Below are 11,328 nucleotides of genomic sequence, written 5' to 3'. Positions count from 1 at the left end.
CTTAAGAAATCCCTTGGGGCAACCTGGACAAAGAGGCCTGCAGAGGTTTGTGACTTTGGTGCACTTGGACTAACACTGGGACACACAAAATGCAGTGACTCAACAGTAGAGCAGGCAAAGAGATCTGAACCCATGCCAGAAGAGGTTGCAAACAACAAAAACACACCAAGGCTGAAGCCATCAGGTCACAGAAAGCCTCAGCAAGCAGCCCCAGTGCTGCTGCTGCTGTTCCCCAGCACAGAGGCAGATGGCACCCACCCCCCTTCTCTTCCTCAGCAAACAACAGGCACTGCCCAGCTCTGGTGGAGAAAAATGTCACCACCTTGAGCAGTGAACCAAGAACCTTGTCCCTCTGCAAGGGACACTGGCTCACAAACAGCCACAGTTTAACCTAACACTGAAGAGCTGTCCCTAGCTTTAAGTGGTTCCTGTGCCTTTTAAAAGGAATCAAACAATCAATCACAGCTCTTGCCTTCCAGCAGTAGTGAGGGCCCGGGCTCAGCGCTGGCACCTCTGTGAGTGAAGATGTGCAAGAGGAGGAGTTCCAGCTGGCATCTTGCTTAACAAGGAACAGGAAGACAGATTTTAGGTGCTCTGTGTATCTTCCCCTACCAAAGTGCATTCATCAGCGACTGTAAGATGGCATTTCCAAATAAAAAGGTGTTAGAGACAGCCTCTGGGACTGTGCAGCTTCCACCTCTTGAGGCAAGCACAACACTCCTGGTGGCTGCAGGAGGAGGGAGGAAGGGAAGAGCAGACAGAGAACCTCACTGACCTCAGGAGCTGGACAGAAGGGACATGAGGAGCTTAGGTCCTGGCAGAGGCTCCTGTGGCCCAGGCACACCTGGCTCAGCTCCTGCCCTGTGTCATTCCAGCAGGCACTGTGCACAGACTGTGCTCCCTGCCAGCCAGGTGCCTCTGTGGGATGGAGAGGGGACTGTCAAACCATTCACTGATCTTCTCCTGCCTCTGAGATGGGTCAGGTCTGTGCCAGGGGCAACCTCTGTCCTTGGCTTCGCAGGACTAAGACAGGGGAGAGACGAGGAGATGACGGGGGGCCAACAGTTGCCACAGCAACAAAGAAATTCCAGCTACATCCAGACTGCCATGGCTACAGCACCAGCCTGCTCCTGGAGGGCCTGAATGCTGGTGGCTCACTTTCCACTGAGCTCGTCAGCCAAGATAGACAGCTCTGAAGAACCATCTGACAGTGGCACAGCTCCATGCATGGCTGATCCACAATGCTGCAGCCCACCAGCAGACACCTTGGAACACAGCAGAAGAGGCAAGGAAGCTGCTATCCCTAAGGACCAGGCATGGAGGACATCATGGAATCAGCTACAGTGACCTTCAGCAGATCTGAACCACCAGCAGCCATGGCAGGAGCAAACAGAACCATGGACCTGTCTGGTTAGAAAGTCCTCTGGCATCATCCATCCCAACCATCAACCCACCCCTACCATGGCCACCAAAACATTGCCCCAAGTGCCATGGCCACAGCTTTCTGCAACACCTCCAGGCATGGGGACTCCACCACCTCCCTGGGCAGCCTCTGCCAGTCCCTGACCACTCTTGCAGCACAGAAATTGCTCCTTGTGGCCAACCTCAACCCGCCCCTGGCACAACTTCAGGATATTTCCTCTCCTTCTATCACCTGAGACTAGGGAGCAGAGCCCAACCCCCAGCTGGCTGCAGCTGCTCTGAGGGAGCTGCAGGTAGCAATGAGGTCTCCCTCAGCCTCCTCTTCTCCACACCAACCCCCCCTGCTCCCTCAGCTGCTTCTCCCCAGCCCTCTTCTCCAGACTCTTCCCCACCTTTCTTGCCCTTCTCCAGCCCTGTTCAAGCCCCTCAGTGTTCTTGGAGTGAGAGGCCCAAATCTGACCCCAGGACTGCAGATGCAGCGCTGAGCACAAGGGCAGGATCCCTGCCCTGCTCCTGCTGCCCACACCATACTTTGTCTCTGCCTTCCTCCCTGCATCCAACACAGGACAGAGATCCTCCTCATTCCTCTTGTTGCTGATTTATTGTAGAAATTCCTGTTCTCTTCAACAGCTGAAGCCAGAGTCATTTCTGTCTGGGCTTTGGCCCTTCTCATTTCCTCCCTGCACAGCCTTACAACCAGCTTGGTGTGCCCCCTGTTGTCCTGCCCCTTCTCCTCTTCTCCCCAAGCAGCACCCAAACCTCTGCTCAGCCAGGCCCTCCTGGGGACAGCCTTCTCCTGTACTTTCAGGACTTCCCTCTCAGCAGTCTCCAGCCTTGCTGGACCCCTTGGTCCCCCAGGGCTGCCACCCAAGGGCCTAGAGCAGGCTTCCCCAAACACATCTGCCTTGTTGGCCTTCCCCCTGATCTTGCCCACAAACACTGAAACCTGTGGTCACCATCACGAACCTCACCACAACCAGAACACTCCTGACACAGGTCACATGTCAGAGGCAGGAAAACTTTAAGGGCAAGCAATGAAAAAACATCTAAAAAGCCCTGCCTGCAAAACCACCCCTCTGGCTGCCTGCAGACTGAGGCAGGAGATGAAGCCAGCAGGGCCAGGATGAAGCATGGTGAAGCCAGAGGAGCCCTGTGCCCATTCCACAACCCTACTCTCTCCTCCAAGGGAACACCAATTAACAGCAATTAAATCTTCAGGTGCTGCCCCTGCTCGGGGCAGCCACTAAGCCACTTGGTGCCTCTCTGGCTCTCAGCTTGGCAGCCTGTGGGGTGCTTTAGTATTCAAGAGAGAGCTGCAGAGCTCCTGTACTGCCAGCCTGGCCTGGCAGAAGCCAGCAGGGCAGAGCCCTCTGTCTGGCACTCCGCCTGCCAGCTCTGCAGCGTGCCCAGCATCAGCACAGGGCCTAGGGCAAGACCTCAGCACAGCACCCCAGCAGCCCCCAGAGCCCAGGCTGCTGTTTCTGCGTGTCCCCAGCCAGCACCAACACACCAGTCAGGTTCAGCACTCACATGGACAGCACCTGCAGCCTCATCCTGCTCCCTGCCACAGCTGGGCAGGATGGAGCACACCTGTCAGAAGAGACACACAGGTGATGGAGGGGGACCCCTCCAGCAGCTGCCCTGGGGTCCAGGCTGCCAGCACAAGAATCCCAGAGGCCACAGCCTGGCTCTAGGCTGTCACAGGCATGCAGCTGACCTGGACAGATTCTTGCTCCTGACAAGACAGAGGCAGTGCCACACCCAGAGCTGCCCACGTTCACCTCCTTGTGCCAGGCCACTTCTCCAGCTCATGCGGGCTGATCTTCCCTGGGCACACTGGCTGCAGCCAAGGCTCCAAGGACTAAGCAGCTCCATGCTGTGGCTGCACTCACAGACCCCCAGAGCCCTCACCCAGGACATAGCCAGGAAGGATTCAAGGAGGAGCAGGACAAATGGCACAGTACATGGCCAGCAAGAGTCATGGCCACCCAGCTGCCTCTGGAGGAGGAGTCCTTTTCACCCCCTTATGCCTCTGCATTTCCACATTCACTCCTTCCTAAATCCTCCAGACTCCTCCTCTGCCCCAGTTTTAGTTCCTTCCCCAGTAAGTCCTGTGGGACCCCAAACTGGTTTCCTTGCAGTCCCCAGGTCCCAGCAGTGCAGCAAGCCCTGAGGCACGGCAGGGCCCTGGGCTGAGGCTCTGCTGGGCTCAGAGTCCTTGGTCTGGGTTCTGCCAGTGCCCCTGTGATGGAGTTCCACCAGTCATCGGCTTGGGAGCTGCCCTGCAAGGTGCTGCTTGGGCTGCCTCTCCTGCCATCACCTTCCTGAGCTGCCCTGGGGCTGTCACCCAACAGCCTTGGTGGCACATGAAATATTCCTCATGCATGTGGGGGAAGATGAGGTTCAGGTTTCTCAGACTAAGCCTTCCCCATTAAGAAAGGGTCAGGATTAAAAACTCCCAGCTGGGAGAGGATGCCAAGTGCTCTGAAACAGCAGGAAAACCACAACTGGCAGCTCCGAGCCTGTTAACCCCAGAGCCTCCCTGTCAGCTCCAGCTACAAGCAACAAAGAGGAGATCAGGTACCAAACTCCCTCATCGTTGTTGGGGTTGGTGTCTGGTTACAGAAGCAGCCAAATTTGCAAGGACCACTGCTCAGAGTCAGAATCAATTCCCCTCTCTTCAGCAAAGGCCCCAGCCCAGCCAGCTGTGCACATCTGCCAGGCCTGGCCAGCAGGGCACACCAGGGACAACTGCTTGCAGTGCCATGCAGCAGGAGAAGGGACACTGCAGGTGCTTCAGGAGAATTCAGGGTTAATTAGCAATATTTTTACTGCTTCTCATGGCAATAATTTCCTCTCCTGGTTCATTTCTGTGTCTCCAGTGATTAGCTCTGATAAGATGATGCAGACTTATAGCCAAACCTCCCTGCTCCAGGCCTCAGGCTGCAGCAGGATGGCACAAGGCAGTCAGGGAAGTGCCCCTGCACTAGAACCACAGCACAACCAAACATTTCATTGCTTCTTTACAGCAAAAGTTACAGCTCAGCCACTACAAAACTGTGAGGGAACAACAGCTCCAAGGAAGGTCCTATTTAAGGTGGCACTGCTGTGTCCAGCACCAAAGCTACAGCCTGGTTCACAGTGCAGCCCTAAGCCACTGCCAGGCAGTCAAACTCCTGTGGTCACACAGAAATCCCAAAGGCAGCCTCAGCCTCCCCCTCGGCACAGCTTTAAATGTTTGCACTCACTGCTTTTGTGCTCCTGCCCCCAGCAAAAGCTGCCTCAGCCACACCACCTGGGGAGCAGTATTCCTTAGTGACCCCAAAGGTCCCTCCCATCACCAACAGCTCCATGCAGCGAACAGCTGTCAGGAGAAACCTCACACACAGGCTGGCACCTGGAGCTTCCTCACCAGGAAACAGACACCTCCAGCCCCACTCCCCACCACCTGCACTTAAAGGGATTTGGTGTTTGTGATGGTTTGAAACTGTCCTTTTAATTTTTCCTTGCAAAGTTCAGAACAGAGAAAGTGAAAGAGTGTAAATAAGTCACTATTGGGTGTAAGAAAGCAAAATACTGATTGTTCTAAACACTTCCATTGGATAGATAGAAATGTTTAAGAACTATTACCCAAAACAAAGTGGGCACTCTGCACATTCTGCGTTCTGCAGTCAGGGAAGTTGCTGGGCTGTCTGGCTGCTGTTTTCTTCTTCTTCTCTTCTGGCTGAAGATAACACACTGACCTTGGCAGCTAAGTTAACAACTTTCTGCTCTAACTAACTCTGCTTTCTGTCCAAGGGGGGTCTGCGGGGAAAACTCCTGGAAGAGAGAGGCCCCTCTGGGAAGGGTCCCCTTTTGGGGGAAGCAAAGGGAGATCGGTTGTGCTTTTCTGTTGATTGTATATATTTGTAAATGTTGTGAATTTTGTATATTTGTACATATTCATTGCATTTCATCATAGATTGTAGATTCTGCTTTGTAAATACAGCTTTCATTTGCTTCCAGACTGAGCTAGCCTGGTTATTGTCGGTGGGGGGGGGGGGGGAATTTCAGCTCACACTGACACAGTTCCAGGCAGGAGCCCTGCAGGAATGCCTGGCACACAGTCAGAGCCCGAGAGGGGTGCCAGTGCAGCACAAGTAACTGCTTCCCTCTTCACCTAAACCACACAGCACCACACCCAAGCTGTGCTCGAAGCCATCCCAGCCGCAGCAGAGTGACCAGCCTGGCAGCACCTCTCTGGAGCTATGTCCGAGCCTGGCAGAGCTGGCAGCACCTCTCTGGAGCTGTGTCCCAGCCTGGCAGAGCTGGCAGCACCTCTCTGGAGCTGTGCCCCCAGGCTTACATGTAGGTCTTGCCACTCACCTCCCTGCTGCCAGGAGGGTGAGGCTGGAGCTGCCCAGGTGCCAGGAAGGATAAGCTGCACTGCAGGAGGGCTTTGCTCTGTCTCATCCTTCAGATGGACATAAAGGGATGGTCCAGCCCATGGTGGCACCAGCTCCTGCGTGGGCAGACACAGCACAGCTTGCCAGCTGCAGCTGAGAGCAGTGTGCCAACGCTCTCAGGAAAGGCCATGTTCCCCTGGGCACCAGCTGCCACACAGCCACCCCCCTGCTCCCTGGCCTTGCCACCTGCCTCCTGCTAGGCATCTCCTGGGGGGCATCTCTCGAGGGTCTCCAGACCTTGGGCACAAAGTGAGCCTTCCAAGACAGCCACACATGTGGAGCCTGAGAGGCCAGGCTGCCCTGTGCTGTGCCAGCAGGCGCTGTGCCAGCAGGCACTGCCCCTTCAGGCACTGCTCCTTCTGGCGCTGCAGCTCTGCTGCCAGCACAGATGTGCTGTGTGTGCTGAGCAAGGTCCTGCAGCCCCTCTGGGGGTTTACACAGCTGCTGTCTCTCAGGGCAGCTGAGCTGTGCTCCCTGCTCAGCTCATAAGAGCTCAGTGCCTCCTAGGCATCAGCTAGGAGCAGGAAGAAAAGAACTTTCTTATCTTGGGAAGCTAGGAAGCTGTGTTCAGAGGTGAGGAAATGCTGCCCCACAGCACCAGGGGCTGCCAGGCACTGAACACTGCTAAAGGAAGCTCTCTGGGCCATGTCACCACCTGGTACCTGGCACAGGGAAAGCAGAGAAGGGACCACACAGCACTAGCAGTGCAGCACGGGAAAGTATGGGAGGACACAGTGCCAGCAGTGAGCACAGCCCTGAGCTCACAGCTGCGGCATCAGCGCAGACAGCCTCTCTGGAGCTCCATGGCACCACTCTGCCACTGCTGCTGCCCTCTGCCCAGCACTGCCAAGCAAACCCAGATACCACCACAGGCCGTGGCTGATGAGCAGACCCAAGGATGGCTGCAGGCAGCCCTGTGCCAATACTATGCCAATCATCTCTAATTCCAGTTCCTCAGCCTCACTCACCAGAGATCCCAGCCCCTAGACACCCTCCCTGGAGACCCCTGTGATGGTTTGAAACGGTCTTTTTAATTTTTTCCTTGCAAAGTTCAAAACAGAGAAAAGTGAAAGATTGTAAATAAGTCACTATTGGGTGTAAGAAAGCAAAATACTGATTGTTCTAAACACTTCCATTGGATAGATAGAAATGTTTAAGAACTATTACCCAAAACAAAGTGGGGCACTCTGCACATTCTGCGTTCTGCAGTCGGGGCAGTTGCTGGGCTGTCTGGCTGCTGTTTCTTCTTCTCTTCTGGCTGAAGATAACACACTGACCTTGGCAGCTAAGTTAACAACTTTCTGCTTAACTAACTCTGCTTTCTGTTCAAGGGAGATCTGGGGGGGAAGCTCCTGGGAGAGGGAGGCCCCTTTGGGAAGGGTCCCCTTTGGGGGGAAGCAAAGGGAGATTGGTTGTGCTTTTCCGTTGATTGTATATATTTGTACATATTCATTGCATTTCTCTGCTTGTAAATATAGCCTTCATTTGCTTCCACACTGAGCTAGCCTGGTTATTGTCGGTGGGGGGGAATTTCAGCTCACATCGACACACTTTTTATTTTTGGCGCCCAACGTGGGGCTCGATTGCTTGTATGATTTATTCCTGCTCAGATTAGGAAGCAAAATGAAGCTGTTTTGGATTTTGAGTAATTTTATTTCATCTGTTATCGGTGTGATTGTCTACAGATGGGCCATTTCCTGCATGATAGACAAGATTGTGAGATATGTGGCATATAAGTAGTTTCTTTGGGTTAAGAACAAGTTACTAAATGTTGTTGGATTCTGTTGTGGTTTTATTGGTCTTAGAAGATAGGGTAACTCAACTATGAATCTGCTAGCAGACACATTTGAGTTTGTTACTCCTCTTACAACTACAGAGGGTCTTTGGAACCAGTGGTACCCTAGATATCTTGTGCTAGCCTTAATTTTGTTGTTTCTTGGAATAATCATATGGCTAGTGATAGCACTGTGTCAAGAAAGACATAAGGCTACTCGTTCTTCCGACCTGTGTAGATGTAAGAGGAAATATAGAAAAGCTCAGAGAGGTTCGGAATTGGTTTCTGATTCTGATTATGGTGACCAGGAAATCACAGTTCAGGCTTGTGAGAAAGCTGCCGATAGTTTTGACTCAGAGCCAGCAGCAGTAGCTGCAGGACCTTTGCCAGAATCTGAGATAACAGACTCGGTTACACAGACAGACTCAATTACACAGGCAGAGAGGTGTACACGGGCAGACAGGGGTACACAAACAGACACAGTTACACAGAGAGAAATGGTTGCACAGACAGACATAGCTGTGCAGGCAGACGCCATTAACGAGGCACAGTCTCCTTCTCCTCCCTCTGCTGCCCAGACGGACACAGCAGTGGCTGCAGGATCTCAAAGCACACCTCCTGCCAACCCTGCACAGACTCCCTCTGCTCCTGCTAACCCTGCACAAAATTCCTCTACTCCTTCCAACTCTGCTGTGAATGTGAAAGCCAATCCAGTGAATTTGGTTGCCACTATCAGCAGAAAGCGCAAAGGAGCTGCAGGAGGAGATGCAGATGCTGCAGGAGATGGTGCAGATGGAGATGAGGGTCCTTCTACTCAGGGTCCCTCTGTTAAGAAAGATCCTTCTGGTGAGGAAGAGAAGGTTAGCCTTAAAACTCTGGCAGACCTCTTGAGACCCCACATGGATGATGGAGATGTAGACCCTGCTAAATTAGCAACTGCTGGCAGTGCCTCTGAACTCAAGGAAATTCAACGGAGGATTACAATAGGAATATGGGAACAGCGACCTCAGGATGATGATGATGAGGATGACATACAGTCAGCTAATGCACCCAGACAGGAAATTAGACATGTGAGGAAGGATTACATCAGAGGAGATAATGAGCCAGTCTTGTCTTGGCTAGCCAGGTGTTTTGATATGGGAGCCCCAGCACTGGTGGTATGTGATAAGTCGGCCTCTCAGTTGGGGATGCTCTCAAAGGATACAGGCATAGACAGGCATCTAGGCAAGTGCTTTGGTAAAGTTTCTCTGTGGGCACGCCTCTTATTGGCAGTCTCGCTGAGGTACCCCAGCAGAGATGATTTACCATGGAACCCTAAGCCTTGGACCACAATAGATGAGGGAATCAAGCGTCTGAGAGAATTTGCTGTGAGAGAAATAATGTATGGAGATCATAAGACTCTGAATCCTGATGAAATTCCTGTTGGAACAGGCCTTGCCAAAAAGCTCATTAAGCTTGCTCCTCCTAATTATGCTACTATTCTGGCAAGCAGGATTGTGGCAAGAAATTATGGTGGAGTGCCTCCTACTGTTGGCCATTTCACTGACCAAATGAGGCAATTGGAGGATAGTCTTGCACGTACTTCTTTGGTTTCAGCCATTGAAACGCTGTCTGGAAAGATGGAGAATTGCATGAAAGAGCTGAAGGAGGAACTTAAAACCTCTATATCCAACTTGATGAAGGGGGATGATTCTGATTCCTCTTCCTCCAGATGGACACAAGTTTCAGCTGTCAGAAACAGACGTGCTCCAAGAAGGCCATTCCAGAATAGGTCAAACCAAAACAGACAGCAGAGGCAATCACGTGGCAGTATCTGGATAACTCTGCGTGATCAGTTTGGTGAGAACGTGAACAGATGGGATGGTCAACCAACTTCTGATCTTTTCAAGAGGTTACGGGAGCTGCAGAGGGGCAGATCCCGAGGTAACAACACCAGAAGTGTAGCTGTCACTTCCTCAGTTTCCCAGAACAACTCTGATAGCTCCAACAGTGATCCTAATTCTGGTGCTGGACGTTGTGCCAGCTGTACATGTGGAGGTAATCCCCACCATTAGGGGTGCCCTGCCTTCCGCCAGGGGGAGGTAAGGGATAATGGAGATAACAGAATCTATTGGGATGTGTACATCCAGTGGCCTGGCACTTCAAAATTTCAGAAGTACAGGGCCTTGGTTGACACAGGAGCTCAGTGCACCATAATACCATCAAATTATCAAGGGGGAGAATCTATAACTATTCAGGGAGTCACTGGTGGATCTCAAGAGTTGTTTAAGATAGAGGTTGACATAAGTTTAACTGGGAAGCAGTGGAAGAAACATACTATTGTAACAGGTCCTAATGCACCTTGTATTTTGGGAATTGACTTTCTGAGAGAAGGGTGTTTTAAAGACCCTAAGGGTTACAAATGGGCTTTTGGAATAGCAACTGTAGAAATTGATGGAGGAAAATTGAAGTTGTCTATTAGACCTGAGCTTTCAGATGAATCTGCAGTTGTGGGACAACATGAGATAGAGGATGTAAAGCTGCCGGTTGCTTCTCAAACTGTGCATCACAGACAATACAGAACTAACCGTGACTCTTTGGTGCCCATTCAAAACTTGATTCGTCAGTTGGAGAGTCAGAAGGTCATCAGCAAAACTCATTCACCTTTCAACAGTCCAATCTGGCCTGTGAGAAAGCAGAATGGAGAGTGGCGTCTGACAGTTGATTTCCGTGCCTTGAATGAAGTAACTCCACCCATGAGTGCAGCTGTGCCAGACATGATGGAACTCCAATATGAGCTGGAATCCAAGCAGGCCAAATGGTATGCTACCATAGACATTGCTAATGCTTTCTTCTCTATTCCCATAGCAGAGGAATGCAGGCCTCAGTTTGCTTTCACCTGGAGAGGCATTCAGTACACATCCAATCGTTTGCCCCAGGGGTGGATTCACAGTTCAACCATCTGCCATGCAGTGATCCATGATGCTTTGGAGAAAGGTGGTGCTCCAGAACACATTCAGTTCATCGATGACATCATTGTCTGGGGTGAGACTGCTGAAGAAGTCTTCGAGAAAGGTAACAAAATCATTGACATTCTCTTGCAAGCCAGTTTCGCTATCAAGCGAGACAAGGTGAAAGGACCTGCCAGAGAAATCCAGTTTCTGGGAGTGCGGTGGCAAGATGGTCGCCGTCACATCCCAATGGATGCGATAAAGAGTCTCCACCATGGCACATCCCATCAACAAGAAAGAAACTCTGCGTTTCTTAGGCATAGTGGGATTTTGGAGACTGCACATTCCTGGATACAGTCAGATTGTGAAACCTCTATATGATGTGACTCGAAAGAGAAACAGTTTCCAATGGGGTCCTGAGCAACAAGCAGCCTTTGACCAGATAAAGCAAGAGGTAGTCCAAGCGATGGGTCTGGGATCTGCCCAAACTGGTCCAGACATTAAGAACATTCTGTACACAGATGCGAGTGACAGTGGTCCAACCTGGTGCTTATGGCAAAGAGCTCCAGGTGAACTCCTCTGCCTCAGCTTTTACCTCCAAGAAAGGCAGGGTCAGATCCAGGAACAAATGCTGGTTTGCCACCCTGCAGTGGACTCCTCTCAGCTGCACAGCCTCAGCACACAGCTGCATCCACCTAAGAGCCACCGGCAGAGGACACCTCTGCTCAATTCCCTGCTTGTCATCCTCCCAAACTCT

Source organism: Indicator indicator (genome assembly GCF_027791375.1).
Source record: "Indicator indicator isolate 239-I01 chromosome Z unlocalized genomic scaffold, UM_Iind_1.1 iindZ_random_scaffold_80, whole genome shotgun sequence".
NCBI lineage: Eukaryota > Metazoa > Chordata > Aves > Piciformes > Indicatoridae > Indicator > Indicator indicator.
The sequence above is the reverse complement of the archived record's forward strand: the minus strand, read 5'-3'. Positions refer to the sequence as shown.